This window comes from Onychostoma macrolepis, chromosome 24, assembly GCF_012432095.1.
Source record: "Onychostoma macrolepis isolate SWU-2019 chromosome 24, ASM1243209v1, whole genome shotgun sequence".
NCBI lineage: Eukaryota > Metazoa > Chordata > Actinopteri > Cypriniformes > Cyprinidae > Onychostoma > Onychostoma macrolepis.
In genome coordinates this window covers 8,262,291-8,278,722 of record NC_081178.1, presented here as the reverse complement: position 1 = coordinate 8,278,722, position 16,432 = coordinate 8,262,291, and the positions used below count along the sequence as shown (strand labels likewise).

Sequence of the window (16,432 nt, the reverse complement as noted above, 5' to 3'; positions counted from 1 at the left end):
GAAAAGGTAAGAAGCATCATTTGAGAAAAGGGCATACTAATATAATAGGCGCAGACCTGTAACGGAACTAACTTTACCCTGCACTGACGTAATTTCAGATTTTTGTGAAAAAGGCTAATTGCTGTTGTTGTAGATTATTGCTGCTGTAACTACAAAGCAAGTACAGGAACTTATTCTGCCAATACATATGCAGATATGGTGCTGTGAGTATTTAAGACTGCTGCTACACAAGTAGCATATATAATAACCCATAGCAGATCTATACAGATGGAGCTGGGGAAGGTGGAGGGTTTCAGAGGAACTCTGAAAGTGCGCTGCGAAATGCTGTAGTGCAGTGTTTCTCAACCTACGGCCAAAGAAACGACATCAACAACAAAAAAGTTTTTTTCTGATGCGAGACTTTTATTTTAAAAGCCGTTGACACTTCTGCCAGATGCAGTTTAAAAGAGTGCATGAGAAAAACGTGCTGTCCCGATTCAGCATGCGGTCAGATGAGATGTTGATAGGCTTAATGTCATTATTCTATCATTATTTCGTAACTTATGAACTCACCTCAGAAAAACGAACTATCCTGTCCTGCCAGATGTTATATGGCCCTCGTAGTGCGCCCTCTTCATTGCGCGCGGCGTGCTGTATATCACTTCACTAAAGCGGAGAAACTATACGAGCATGCAACGCGTGAAATAAAAGTACAGTACCGATAAATCACATAACAGGTACTGCGTGTGTTAACTGGAAAGGATTTGCATGAAGGTATGGTATTCATTCTATTCAGGAGCAGTTTCCACTTTCATTAACAGTTCATGTTAATATTGTATATTCACCATGGTATCGGTTGTTTCCATAACCCAAAATACCATGTTATTTTCACTTTGTGTCATTTTGTATACGTTTAAATGACTGTGGTGGCTCATACCAACTTGATTGTATTAACAAAAACTAGTTTGGGACTGCTATTTAATAGCCTTACCTTATAGGCTGTTTATTAAGTATTAGTTATATTCTTAACAGTCTTAACTTAATTTTGTGAAATAAATGCTTTTGTGTTTTAACAATATATATATATATATATATATATATATATATATATATATATATATATATATATATATATATATATATATATATATATATATATATAGTGGGTCGCGGCTTGACGACCATGGGAAAACATGGGTCCCAAGGCCAAACCAGTTGAGAACCACTGCTCTAGTGAATTCCAACCAGCCATTTAAATGTAAAGCAATGCGTTCATTGGCTGCGTATGTAACATGAACTAATCAGCTTGTGCCAAGTAGTTTAACACTGAATATCATCAGTTTGCATTAACAACCCATCAGCCTGTGCCATCTAGAACCTGGCATGAAAAGAACTGACTCAAAAGAACAATTCTTTCATGAATTGGATTTTGCTACTTCTCTTATGAACGTGCCAATGAAAAGTGGTAAAATTCTGGTCCAAAAACAAATCTACAATATGACTTGGAATATTGCACATAAGAAATATGGACCACTTTTGTGTTTTGAAACTTTCATTGTCTGGGAAAAACAGCGTACAAATGTTCAAAATCCACATTTGCGTTCTGCAGAAGTCATACAGGTTTGGAACAGCAGGGTTAAGTAAATAACAGAAATGAATTTAGAATTTGACTGAACTAAACTATCGCTTTGAAACAAACACACGCACATCTGTTATACATTCTGGTTAGGTGCTTAGATCTGTTCATAAATACATTTGCCATAAGCAGTAAAAGTGCTGCCTTTATTGATTTTCAGTAAGTACAGATCTATTTTTTGCATTCGCTGGGGGAAATAACGGGTTGCTGGTTCCTCCCAGCATAGATGCTTTCCACATGTTGCTGAAAACCTGTTCCGTTGTGACAAAACACAAGTGAATTCGCTCTATCCGTTTCAAACTGCTTATCCAGGACAAAACATTTCCTCTTTTTTCCCAGTGCTCTTCAAGGCCAGCGGGGGTTTGTGAAGAGTGAGGTACGCTGGGATTCAGAGCTTAGGCCCCATGGCTTCCACATCAAAGTGAAGCCTCTGGTCTACACACACGTAAGCTAGCGGTTCTGCGTTCCCTAATTCTCTGTCTGATTCTGTCTGTGTGATGTGGCACCCCGAGGACTCGACCGCTGAATAGGACCACAGGGGCCCCTGCAGTCACTGCTGGTCCAACCCAACTGTGTCGAGTGGTGAAACTCACCTACTCTCTGTTCTCCTAATGACTGCATAATACTGTCTAAAAACAGCTCCTTTGTAACTAATTAGACAGATCGCATGTCTCTTTTTAGCTCAGGTCAGGCGGAAAATTGGTGGACCGTATCTTGTTTATATGGAACAGTACTATACTTAATTTAATATCTTACATTATCACAAAAGAAATGTATTGGGAAAGTTTTGCAAACTACAGATAAGAGTATGAATAAGATCTTACATAACCTTATGAGCAATTGTTAAAAATAGCCTAAATATTATCTAAAGACACATCATTTTAGTAACATTTCCGGCAAAAATAACAATATTACCATGATTATATAATCAAAATTTAGAACCTCAGCTATCTAATCTTTTAGTTTGCTCAAGTTCTATTTAAAAAGAGAAAATAATTAAATGAGATGAAGAACTTTAGAATTTTATAATTATGCTAATACATATTACCAATATTACCAATGTATTAGCATAATTATAAAATTCTAAAGTTCTTCATCTCATTTAATTATTTTCTCTTTTTAAATAGAACTTGAGCAAACTAAAAGATTAGATAGCTGAGGTTCTAAATTTTGATTATATAATCATGGTAATATTGTTATTTTTGCTGGAAATGCAACAAAAATGTATAATATTTTAAAATGCTTAAAAATACTAATATACAATTTACTTAGAATACTTTAAAATACTAAAGTTCTTCGAGTCATTTAAATATTTTCTCATTTTGTTTGAAACTTGATCAAACCAAAAGATAATACAGCTCCACCTCTAAATCTACATTTTTTGTGTCACTTTTAGATATATAATGACATAAGGCCGACAGCCACACAAATACATCTACTGTATTATAAATGGCAAAGCAAAAGTACCCAGCTCTATAACAGATTTAATCAAACAATGAATCTGATAGATTAATGATAGCTAAATTACAATGATATACGATTTGACGCATTATATCTACGTGATTCTAGGAGCGACGTTCAGTTCGGTCCAGTTGCTATATATCATTTCTTATCTCTTCAGATAAAAAAAAGTAATGTAGCATCTAGCAAACGCATCTGTGATCCCTCAGAAGGGCTTGCTTCACTTGCTTATTTAGGCTGTGCGGTGTTTTCTGGCATACTCCTATCATAAACAGCCTCTCTTGTGTGAACTGGGTGATCTTCGTTTTCCCAGGCTGTTTTCATATCTAAAGCCTGCTAATTCATACACTCTCATGCTTCCTGAAAAAAAAGAAGGAAAAAATTGTCTTATGACAGGATAGTCAGACATGAGGTTACATAGGGGTAATTGTGCCACACCAAGAATATCTGGCAACAGTACAGATAGTAAACAGTTAAGATAAGTGACACACAGATGTCACTTTTCTTTGGTGGAATGTTGCACATAAAGGCTGTTTCTGAGATTATCCTAGTTAATAACAATATTTAAAAATGGCAATAGGTAAGAAACAGGATTATGCTCCGGCTGACATACTAATTCCGTCACCAAAAGCTGAACAGTGGTGTTTTTAAATTTGATAATTGATGAAACATTAGCAACATTAGTTCATGTTTCAATTTAAGACTTTAAGGGTTACATATGCAAAATTGCAGGTCTGATATGATCCACTATAGTATAAATAATTCTATTTTGCAATCAAATTACTGTATGTTCTATGCAGCAGCGCATGTTGTAAAAGTTGGAGGAAAAGAATTGAGGGAATGAGAATGTGAATAATTAGCATTCGGTTTTACAGAAGTATTCAATGAGAACATGTTTTTACTCATGAAAAACAGACAATACATCATGCTGACACATCAAGGATCATGTTGCTGAAATTACTCAACATATGCAAAAACGTGACTGTTTTACATGCTAGGGTAATTTTGACATATTTCACATTTCATTAACGTACATGTTGAACCACTATGAACTAGTGGATTGTGCAAGTATGCACAATTGAGCAGTAATGTTCATGTGAACCATGAGAGTTTCAATCTTGTTTGCAACCTTAACCCTGTAAAGCCTGACATATGAAAGAAGTTAGAAAAATCTGGAATATTTTATTATTGTTATTCTTACATTTACTTAAAATTAGTAAAGATGTCACAGCAAAACGAAATGTATTACAACATTTAGGATGTTTTAAGAGATAAACTAAATGCTTTTTACTTTCTAAAAAAATATAAACTATCAATCAAGTGACAGAAGGCATGTAGTAGATTGTGTACAACTGGTTTTTCAGCAGATTTTGATCATGTTGATCATTTGCAGGCCTTAGAAATGTGTATATCAAATATGACACATTATAAGCTTTATAAGGTTAAACAAGGCACTGACTGTTCACTCATGGAATTGTACACTATAAATATTTGGCTCCATGGCAAATAGCTAAAAATGTCTTTAAATTTATTGCAAGTCACAGATAAAAGTGCCTGCTAAATGTTTAAATCTAAATATCACACTTCCTCATTCGTCCTTTAATTTCTCCTCCGCTATATTGTGTCAAATATCTTCTATTTTTATCTAACGCAAAGAGATAAGTTTGCTGTGTGTGGCCAACACATATTAAAAATGGGGTTCCCACACAGTATTCTGTTCTACTGCAAAAAAAACATTGTGTTTCCATGCTCAGTTGAATAACATGTGGGGTAGTGGGTGTTGGGGGATGTGGGAGCAGACCACTGATTAGGATGGGCACCGAACGTTGCCAACATGTGACAGGTGTGCCCCTTTCCTCGCCCACTCCTCCTACACCCACCCAAACTCAACAGTGGGCCGTTTCCTTCTTTAACATACAGTGTTTGTCTGTTGCCAGTTGCCAATCATAACAGATGATTGCACAGGAGAAAGAAGTCAGCTGCTTCACACAGTAAAATATACTAGATTTCTTCTCTCATTCATATCGGTATAATGTCTTACTCTTTCCAGACATCCAAAGAAACTCAAATATCACACAGTAGGGCTATTCACAGACTCCAGTGGACTATAACATTGATCAAATGTCATCTATGATGGTATGGAAAAACCAGCAGGTGACGTAAGGGTGAAGTCTTGAGAAAGCCGGCTATCATGCACCAAATACGTAAACGCTAGAAGGCAAACATGATTAGCTTATGATTACAATTTTTACCCTCACCACTGAGAAAACACCGTGACACCCGGCAGTTACGGAGGGGGATTTCCAAGTGTTTTGTAAACATAAAGCAGGTGTAGTCATATAGATTAAAATACTCTTGTTATTTATATGTTATGGTTATTATGTATTGTTGGTTACCATTTATTAGATGTTTATGTTGATATCACTTAAACCTGCGAATACTGGCGGGTGACGCTAGGGGGTAGTGGTGAGCCGCAGCGCGTTTCACTTGTTGACCAGAAGAAGTCACACTGCCAGCTATTTCAACACTGTGATACAGAAAGCAATCTAATTGTTGTCTCTGTTGAATTTGCAGGTAAGAGAAGTGATGTGACATCATAACTAGTGTTTAATTAAAGTCGATGAGTTAGTTTGATGCTTTTGTGTTATGGAATTAATAAGAATGACCGCGTCCGCGCACCCGCGGCGGAGTGCGCCTGTTCGCCCGCTGCTCTGGATATGTTCGCCCGCGCTGCTTAGGCGGATGTCGCGGAGATCGCGGCTTGTAAATGAGAATGTTTGAATGAGATTGTTTCAATGCAATGCTTTAGTAAAGAGAGTTTATAGTTATAACGTTAAATAGTGCTTGCAGAGTTAGTAATTGTCAATTGAGCTTTATAAGCGTAGTACTGAAAGGTTAATGTCATGTTTATTAGGTGGAATGCACTGTTTTAATTTTCTGAGACTATGCTTCATAATAGATAGATGTGTAATGAGTATTGAAAGAGAGCGTTTCACTTGTTGACCAGAAGAAGTCACACTGCCAGCTATTTCAACACTGTGATACAGAAAGTAATCTAATTGTTGTCTCTGTTGAATTTGCAGACTTTACAGTGTGTGACAGAAATAAAAACTATATGTGCCACCAGAAAAACAGCCTCTTCTGATGTGTGCAACATATTCATGGCGAGCCAGCCAGGAGGACTGCTGATTGGATGTGAGAGAGACAGTTCCTCCCTGAGACGAACCTAGAAGTAACAGAAGATTAATCAATACAGAGAATAAAGAACATTTAATAAAGACTGAATTCAAGCCAAGAAAAAAAATGGAACAGCTTCAGGACTGTGTTAGTTCCAAGTTTCTGATGCTAGAGAAACCCGAACTGATAAAAGTCTGCCTCCATCTAAAGTGTAGCGAGCCAGCGGGTGAAGGTTTCTCAGGCCAGACGAGGCGAGTGCTGATAAGGCTGGCAGAGGGAACTTTGGATGAAATTGAGGAAAGTCTAGAAGAGGAACAGTATGCAGAGAGCCTTAATGAACTTCTGCGTTTCATCGAGTCCCTTAAGAAACCAGCTGAGCCCAGTGTCACCAGTAACCCTGTCCGAGATAGAGAAGTTAAGAAAAGAGTATGCGGAACTACAACAGACACATGCAAATGCTCGCACATTAGAGGAACAGATCGGGCTACTTGAAGAAAAACGTCAGAGAGGAAAAGATAGTGTGAAAGAGCAAGTCAGACGGCACGATTCGATTCCTGAAGTTACTATGAGGAGGGAATTCCGAGTCTTTGGACAAATTGGGGAGGCTGGCCAAAAGGAAAAATTGTCGTACACTAGCCTCAACAACCAGATCGAATCAGGAGTGAGAAAGGGGTATGCTGAGGCAGAAATCATTGAAGCAGTTATCAGAGCAGTGAGTCCTGGCATTCCCCTCAGGGAACTCCTTGAAATAAAGCGAGACCTCACACTTTCCACATTGAAGACCATCCTCAGGGGACATTATAAAATAGATTCTTCATCAGATCTACTGCACAGGCTCATGAACATCTCACAAGAACCCAAGGAGTCTGCTCAAAGTTTTCTCTTCCGAGCCATCGAACTGAGGGAGAAACTGCTGTGGACATCTGGGGATGAGCAGGATGGAGAACAGTTTAGCCCTGAGCTCATTCAACGAAAGTTTCTTCGCTCTGTGGAGACAGGCCTCCTGAATGATGCAGTTAAGTTTCAAGTCAAACCATACCTCAGTGATTCTAAAGTGGCAGATGAAGTGCTGATTGAGAAAATTGGTGAAGCCGCTAATCTGGAATTAGAGAGACAAACAAAGTTAAAGAAAGCAGCGACTCTAAAACCTCTCAGACTAGGTGAAGTTCTAGCAGTAGGACACGCCTGGGACACTGAGCGACATATGAGTGGCGAGATTGAGACTCACGGCCAGAAGAAAGAGTCATTGATGAAAGATATTATCACTGGCAAAGACAAGAAGAAACCGGCTCAAAGCAAAGAGAATGACAGCAACACTACTAAAGCGATTGAAGACCTCAGAGCCAACGTCATGGAAATGACAAAAGTGTTCAGAGAGACAATGGAAGCGACCAGATCACAGTTTCATCCACCTGTGACTCCACTACGGACTGAAAGGAGGCCCAAAGGCTGCCGTTCATGCCAGGAGGCCCAAAGAGGTGAAGAGTGCAGGCACTGTTATCGCTGCGGACAAGATGGACATCTGTCACGGGGCTGTCGACAACAGAGGCCGGCATCGGGAAACGGGAGGGGACTGCTGAACTGGGCCCCACAGTAGTCCATTCTGTCTTCGGGTCCCAAGCGAGCTCAGAAGTGTTGCAGACATCCAGGCCGGTACGCAGCAAACAAGGCAGTAAAGAAAATAACACCCAACCTATTATTTATACAGATGAAATCACTCCTGTTGACGAGTCACTGTCACTTACCACGCCTGGACTTTTGAACATTATTGGAAAAAGGTGCCTGATCCACTGCTTTCTCAATGATGTTGCAGTTGAAGCCTTATGGGACACAGGAGCCCAAGCCAGTATTATCAACGCAGACTGGAGAAAACTAAACTTACCACACACCACTGTCAGATCGATTGAGGAGCTCTTAGGGCCAGGAACACTGACTGGATTGGCTGCCAATCACACAGAGATCCCTTTTGATGGCTGGGTGGAAGTGAGCTTTCGATTGAGTGATGATACAGGCACAGAAGGTACCCTGCAAGTACCCATGCTCGTGGCAAGTGATTCTACTGTTGCAGAAAACCCTATCATCGGTTACAATATCATTGAGGAGATAATTGGCAGGTGGGAGAAACTGGGGCCACGATCCAGTACTGTCGGTCGGGTAAGCAAAGCTTTCTCGATATCAATAAATAAGGCAAGATCAATGCTAAGACTGTTGAAGACTGTGAATTCAAATGTGACTGTTGGAACAGTGCGAGTGGGTAGACAAAAGATCAGGCTCAACGCAGGGCAAATCACCACTGTCTATGCGCGAGCACACATTGAGGGGCGATTTCCAGAACAAAGCCTGTTATTTTCTCCAAGTGAACCATCACCACTACCTGAGGGTCTGGTAATGCAAGAAGGCGTAGTCAAAGTCGGTGCAGAAAAGACAGTGAAAGTGCCAATTGCCATCGCTAATACAGCCAAACACCCAGTCATACTTACACCACGACTCATACTAGGTCACCTGGAAGTGATAAAAACAACTTACCCAGCAACAACAGACTCTTTGATAGAACAGCCAACATCTATGGTACAGACATGCGGGGTGAGTGTTACATCACATCAATCAAAGAAACCAAGTCATTGGGATCCCCAATAAAACTTGAACACTTAACAGAGTCACAGCAACAGATTGTGACAACTGTTAAAGGAAGAGTGCAATGCTTTTGCTTTTGATGATAATGATGTTGGTTACATCCCTTCACTTAACATGCATATCACACTCCATGACAAAACACCTGTGCAAAAGACTTATATCTCCGTGCCTAAGCCACTTTTACAGGAGGTGAAGGAGTACCTTGAAGATCTGCTGAACAGAGGGTGGATAAGCAAGTCAAGATCCCCTTACTCCTCCCCAGTGGTATGTGTGAGGAAAAAGGATGGAAGTTTGAGACTTTGCTGCGATTATCGTGAGTTAAATCGTAAGTCTGTACCAGACAGGCACCCCATTCCCAGGATCCAGGATATGTTGGACTCCCTGAGCGGCAGTTCTTGGTTTTCGGTCTTGGACCAAGGGAAGGCCTATCACCAAGGATTCCTTGATGCAGAGAGCCAACACTTAACAGCCTTTATAACACCCTGGGGACTATTTCAGTGGAACAGGATTCCATTTGGCCTTAGCTCAGCTCCAGCCGAGTTCCAGAGGAACATGGAAGCTTGTCTGGAGGATCTGCGAGATGTTATCTGTCAGCCTTACCTGGATGATAACCTGGTTCATAGTACCTCTTTCGATGATCATGTGAACCATGTTCGCATAGTCCTCCAAAGATATCAGAAACATGGAGTCAAACTCAGCCCACAGAAGTGTGAACTGTTTCAAAGGAAAGTGCGTTTCTTGGGCCGCATTGTGTCTGAGGATGGATATTCCATGGATCCAGCCGAAATAGCCCTGCACAGGCCCTGAAGCTCCGAACACCAGCTACAGTCGGAGATCTGAGGAAAATGATGGGATTCCTCTCCTATTATAGAACATACATACCCAATTTCTCTCGCCTGGCAAGACCTCTCTATCAACTGATCGTCGCACCACCACAAAGCACATTACCTGCTGAGACAAGGGGTAAGAAAAAAAGAGTCAGTACCAAGTCAAAAGGGCAGGCACCCCCCAACACACCCATAACTTGGACACAGACTCATCAAGAGGCATTGAACACACTGATTGACCACTTAATAGAGCCACCAGTCCTTGCCTATCCTGACCTGACTTTACCGTTTGTCCTCCATTGTGATGCGTCACAGGACGGTTTGGGGGCAGTCCTGTATCAAAAACAAAAAGGAAAGATGTCAGTGATTGCATATGGGTCAAGGACACTCACACCACCTGAGAAAAACTACCACATGCATTCAGGAAAACTAGAATTCCTTGCTCTAAAGTGGGCCATTTGTGAACGCTTTAGGGATTATTTGTTCCATGCTCCACATTTCGAAGTGTACACAGACAATAATCCCTTAACGTACATTCTGACAACAGCCAAACTCAATGCAACAGGGCACCGTTGGGTCGCAGAGCTGGCAGATTTTAATTTCACCATCAAATACCGGCCAGGGAAATGCAATGCAGATGCAGATGGCTTGTCGAGGATGCCGCTGGACATTGACCAGTACATGAAACTGTGCACAGAGGAGATAAACCAAGATGTGATAAGTGCTACAGTGCAGGGAGTGATGTTAACTTTCAAGGATGCTCCTCTGTGGACAAGTGGAATTCACTTACAAGCTGTACACCTGGTGGAAGACAACATCTCACTGCCCACTAATCTGTGTCTGTCACAGGAGCAGATAAAACAATCTCAAGAGAAAGACCCAGTTATCAACCGTGTCCTGGAGTACAAAAAGAATAACAGCCGTCCATTCGGCCGTGCTCTTAAAAAAGAATCTCAGGATGCCAGACTTCTGTTGAAACAGTGGACACGACTGCACTTGAGCGATGACGGAGTCTTGTACAGAAAAGCAGGAAAGAGAAACCAACTTATTCTACCAAAAGAACATCATCAAACCGTTTACAGAGAGTTGCATCAAGAGATGGGGCATCTCGGAACAGAGAGGACTCTAAGTTTAATACGTGAGAGATTCTATTGGCCTCATATGCAAAAGAGACAGAGCACTTTGTGACGCGTGTGTGTGAGTGCCTGAAAAGGAAAAACCTCATAAAACAACCAAAGCCCCATTGATGACAATTCAAACTACATACCCTTTCCAGCTTGTGTCCATTGACTTTCTTCATCTTGAGAAGTGTAAAAATGGTTACGAGTACATACTTGTAGTGATGGACCATTTCACACGTTTTGCCCAGGCTTACGCCACAAGAAATAAGTCTGCAAAAACTGTGGTTCAACATGTCTTTGGTGATTTTGCCCTCAAGTTTGGCTTCCCTGAAAAAATCCACCACGACATGGGAAGAGAGTTTGAGAATCACCTGATGGATCAGTTGCAGAAGGTTAGTGGTGTGCGTGGGTCTCACACAACTCCGTATCACCCAATGGGCAACGGGCAAGTTGAAAGGTTCAACAGGACGCTCTTGTCCATGCTCAGGACACTGAGTGATCCTAAGAAGGCTGACTGGAAGAACTCACTGTCCAAAGTGGTCCATGCATACAACTGCACCCGCTCTGAAGCAACTGGGTTCTCTCCATATTACCTACTATTCGGACGTTCACCCCGGCTCCCCATCGATCTCATGTTCAACCTGCAGGCAAATGAGAAACAGCAGGGTTATGCAGATTATGTTGCAAACTGGCAAACGCGGATACAGGAAGCCTATGAAATTGCATCAAAGACTGCAAAAAAAGAGGCCTTGAGGGGAAAAAAATACTATGACAAGAAAGTCCATGGTGTTGAGCTTTGGCCTGGCAACAGAGTCCTACTCAGGAATCTAAGTGAAAGAGGAGGGCCAGGTAAACTGCGCTCACACTGGGAAGATTGTGTGTATGTGGTGATAAGTAGGAAAAGTCCTGATGGTCCAGTGTACGAGATTAGACCAGAAAAAGGAGGACAAAGTCGGGTGGTACACAGAAACCTCCTGCTGCCCTGCGACAGTTTACCTGTAGAAAATCTGGGCACAAAAGATTGCCGAACACAAAAAAGAAAACACAGTGCTAAGAGCAGGAAAGAGTCAGAACAACAACACAACGCAGACTCAGACAGTGATGATGATGAGGGATATGAACTGTGCTGCAAATTTCCACCCTGTTCTGAACAAAGTGTAAAGCCCATTACGCTGAATCCCGAGGCAGAACCATTTCAACCAGCAATAATGAATGATGACTTACCCGAATACCTACCTGATTCCGGGGAAGAAGCGAATCCAGACGTCACTGAGGCTGAAGAGGAGAATGTTCCACAGGAGGACAGCATTTCTGAAGAGGAGGATCAAGATTCTGTGAGTGAACTGGAGGTGCCACAGTCATCCACTTACCCACAAAGACAGAGACATCAACCAAAGATGTTGATTTACAATGAACTGGGAGAACCGACAGTGGTGCGGAGAAATCTAGATCTAAAGGATATCAACTTCCAGCCTGCCTATGGTCAGAATCTGTGGAGACCGTGGACTTTAATAAACAACAGGATAGTAAACTAAAGACAATCAAGTAACACAGAAGGAAAAAAAGGATAGAAAGAGGAAATAAAAAGAATACAAACCTGTGACTTGAGACCTGTGACCTGTAAAGTAAACAGAAAAAGAAAAAGGTAACGAGACTAAGTGAATAAGTGGCCGATTATTATGGAGTCTGATTACATGGTAAGACTCATCTAATTAAGATGTAACTGTTTACACATTGACACTGCTGGTAGGAAAAATCAGATAAATGGTGACGTGCAGTGGTTAGAAAATGTAGCAATTAGTTACTGACCCTTTTGTTCTAGAAAATAAGCCATGGCAAAGAGGGGATGACTGATTTTATGCACTGAGTAAAGCCAACTGAAAACCTACCTTTTGTCTTGCAGCCATGAATGGGTCAGCCTGGAAGCAACTGTTCTAAAGTTGTGGTAAAATGTGAAGGAACATTTTTTTTTATTAGTGGGGGAGGGTGTAGTCATATAGATTAAAATACTCTTGTTATTTATATGTTATGGTTATTATGTATTGTTGGTTACCATTTATTAGATGTTTATGTTGATATCACTTAAACCTGCGAATACTGGCGGGTGACGCTAGGGGTAGTGGTGAGCCGCAGCGCGTTTCACTTGTTGACCAGAAGAAGTCACACTGCCAGCTATTTCAACACTGTGATACAGAAAGTAATCTAATTGTTGTCTCTGTTGAATTTGCAGGTAAGAGAAGTGATGTGACATCATAACTAGTGTTTAATTAAAGTCGATGAGTTAGTTTGATGCTTTTGTGTTATGGAATTAATAAGAATGACCGCGTCCGCGCACCCGCGGCGGGAGTGCGCCTGTTCGCCCGCGGCTCTGGATATGTTCGCCCGCGCTGCTTAGGCGGATGTCGCGCGGGAGATCGCGGCTTGTAAATGAGAATGTTTGAATGAGATTGTTTCAATGCAATGCTTTAGTAAAGAGAGTTTATAGTTATAACGTTAAATAGTGCTTGCAGAGTTAGTAATTGTCAATTGAGCTTTATAAGCGTAGTACTGAAAGGTTAATGTCATGTTTATTAGGTGGAATGCACTGTTTTAATTTTCTGAGACTATGCTTCATAATAGATAGATGTGTAATGAGTATTGAAAGAGAGCGTTTTCACTTGTTGACCAGAAGAAGTCACACTGCCAGCTATTTCAACACTGTGATACAGAAAGCAATCTAATTGTTGTCTCTGTTGAATTTGCAGACTTTACAGTGTGTGACAGAAATAAAAACTATATGTGCCACCAGAAAAACAGCCTCTTCTGATGTGTGCAACACAGGTACTAAATCAAACAGGAGGGTGCTGGGTAGGTTGTGATAAAGATATGGCATTTTGATGTAGAAACAAATCAACAGGAAAACCAATACAGACTCCAACTGGGAAATGATATGACTACTGGAGGATCATGCATGAAAGAGCACAAAGAAAGGTGGAGAATCATATCTATGATGTTTTGTTTCAAAGTAGAAAGGGAGAATCGGTGATAAAGAGCAAGTGAGGTGTGTTTATAGAGATGTTTGGTCTGGGTTATTGTGCTGACCCAATGCTGAATTTCCCCTGATGAATTCTTTTTCCCGCTTGGAAGTAATCAGCAACCTATGTAAATTCATTAAAACCCATCCATTTGGTAAATCCGTTTGGATTAACAATCTGGGGTGCGTTTCCCAAAAGCATCATTAGCTAACTATGGTGGTAAGTCCCATTGAACTCTATTGGTAATGACTGTACTTGTAACCATAGTTGCTTTTGGGAAACGCACCCAAGATCGAGCCTTTATTAGTTAATGTGGTGGGAGTCGGGACTTGTTACGCATCAGCTAAGGTTGCATCCACGAGCTTGTGAAAATCTGCACAAATACATGGCAAACCCAAAGCATGCCGTGATTCAGCCAAGTAGAACATGTTCCTGGATCAACATTCGTGGTTGGTCCTGGAACAATATTCTTATCAAACAAGCCCTATGCTTAACCGTAACCTAGATGTCTAATATTTGACTGGTTAACAGGAATGTTGTTCCTGGACTAACAATGATGCTGATCCAGGAACATGTAAATCATGTCAAGCATAAACCTGGATGAAGAGCTGCACAAATAATCAAAATGAAACCAAAACTGCGATATAAATTGTATTAAGTCTGCTTCTGAGTGAGGCTTTAAAAACTGTTGTAAACTGAACAAACTTAAAAGTCTTCCTTCCGTTTTCTGCCAAAATAAAAGCCAGAGGGTTTATTGTGTGAAAGTGAAGAAATTATGATAGAAAAATATTACTAATGTAATGGGTAAAATACCAAAACTGATAGATTCAGACCAAATTCAACTGCACAGAAATTATTATTTTTTTAATTATATTTTTTAGGCCTATTAGGCCCATTTAATAGCAATATGTTTTTTTTTTTTTTTTGGCCACATTATACTGCAGCTCAAACTACAATTCCACATAAATAAATACATGAATGAATAAACAAACAAACAAATAAATGTAAATAAATAAATAAATAGAGATACGATTTTCTCTGGCCACATTTTTTATCATACTGCATTCGCAAACTGCAAATAAATAAATAAATACTTTTTTTAAAATTAAGAGCAATTAGATTTCCTCTCATCTAACTGAGTTGCCCTACCCATAAAGCATTTAATACTGTTACTTCATTAACAATAAAATGGCACTGAGATTTGATTTGCATACAACAGAACAGTAAAAATGATAACAATAATTCAAAATGACTACTTAATCCATCACTCATAAAGTAACATTGTAATCATTTATAAGAAATCTTAGGGGAAATTTCAAACGGTAAAAATCCTTTACCAGCCATGTGATAAGTTTAACTGTAACCAGCAAAGCATGGCATCATACAAGCGGCACTTGACTTTACATAAGTGTGTACATCGGTAGTTTGAAGTGTGCGAGTCAGGGCTTTCTATAGAGGTTTATTTGTGCGTGTTTGGGTGTGGGGGTTCAAGTGGAGACTCTGAGTCATGCCCAGGACGGGCTCTTCATTTACATGAGGTGAAATCCCTTGAGCAGGCAGCGATATGCTGACAGATGCAGCAGAACGGGGAGAACATTCACAGACTAATCCTCACAAGAGCACTATGTTTCAGCAGCACCCTGCAAGCAGACGGGCTGACGGTGCTCATCTGGGTGAGGTGTTAAACGCTGACAGCCGAAGCGCACTTCTGAACCGTCTGCTCGCCCTAATGAAGCTAACCAACATTCGCCCTCATCTGTCGGGTGCAGTTGATGGAGGCGAAAAATTGTCAGATGCATGAATCATATTTCTTCTCTAGATACCCGAGCTTTCAAATTTTACTTCACAAACAAATCAATGAAGAATCCCCTAGCAACTCATCTTCTCCTCGCTTTGTCTTGCCGCCTGTCTTTCTCAAGCAAGCCTCTCCACCTCCCCACCCTCTGTATCTTTCTCGCTCTATGGAGTTTATGCAGTGCAATATCCATAAGGTTCTCTTCATCAGCTCTTTTCTCTCACTACCTCTTATGTCAGTCGCATGCAGCTGGGCTTTGAAAAGGAGGAGTATTTGGTGTCTTCTTTCGGTGCAATGGGAACACAGAAGGGAGGGTTGCCTGGTTAGCAGGGGAAAGGGATAGACACAATAGTGCAGAGTCTTGTTTGAAGTCTGAACCGCAGATTTTGGGTCTTGGCTTTACACCACATTGGAGTTACCAGCACCTCTCAGGTTCCAAACTCATGAGATTGGCAACTCAATCCCTCCCCCAAGGCAGTCAGAGTTGGAAAAAAAGGGCAAAAGAAAATGAACGGGATAGAAATATTTTCAGTATGCTGTCAGAAAGCAGACACACACAATGGCTGGTCAAATAGCTGAGGCTCAACGTCACTGTAAAGTCAGAAGGGGAATTTTGGAGTTTCGTGAGCCTACGCCTGGTTTCATTCCCAGCAGCAGTGGAGCCTAACTTGGGTTTCTTAAACCAAAACACAAGGAGACAAACTGAGAAACAGTGGAGAATTGATGCATTCATTATACAATTATTATAGAATGCACTCTTAAATATAAAGTTTCCATAGGGGATTTTC

The 16,432-nt window shown here is 40.8% G+C and overlaps 1 protein-coding gene and 1 long non-coding RNA gene across 2 annotated transcripts in view; one reads left to right on the top strand and one right to left on the bottom strand.

Moving 5' to 3' along the window:
• The window catches only part of bcl2a (BCL2 apoptosis regulator a), a 63,710-nt gene that overhangs the window by 15,815 nt on the left and 31,463 nt on the right, over positions 1 to 16,432 (bottom strand). The gene's annotated exons all lie outside the window — the stretch shown is intronic.
• LOC131533092 (uncharacterized) lies at positions 5,429 to 6,359 on the top strand. The gene is made up of 2 exons (XR_009269037.1): positions 5,429 to 5,650; positions 6,160 to 6,359. It is a non-coding gene; the product is annotated as an uncharacterized LOC131533092 (long non-coding RNA).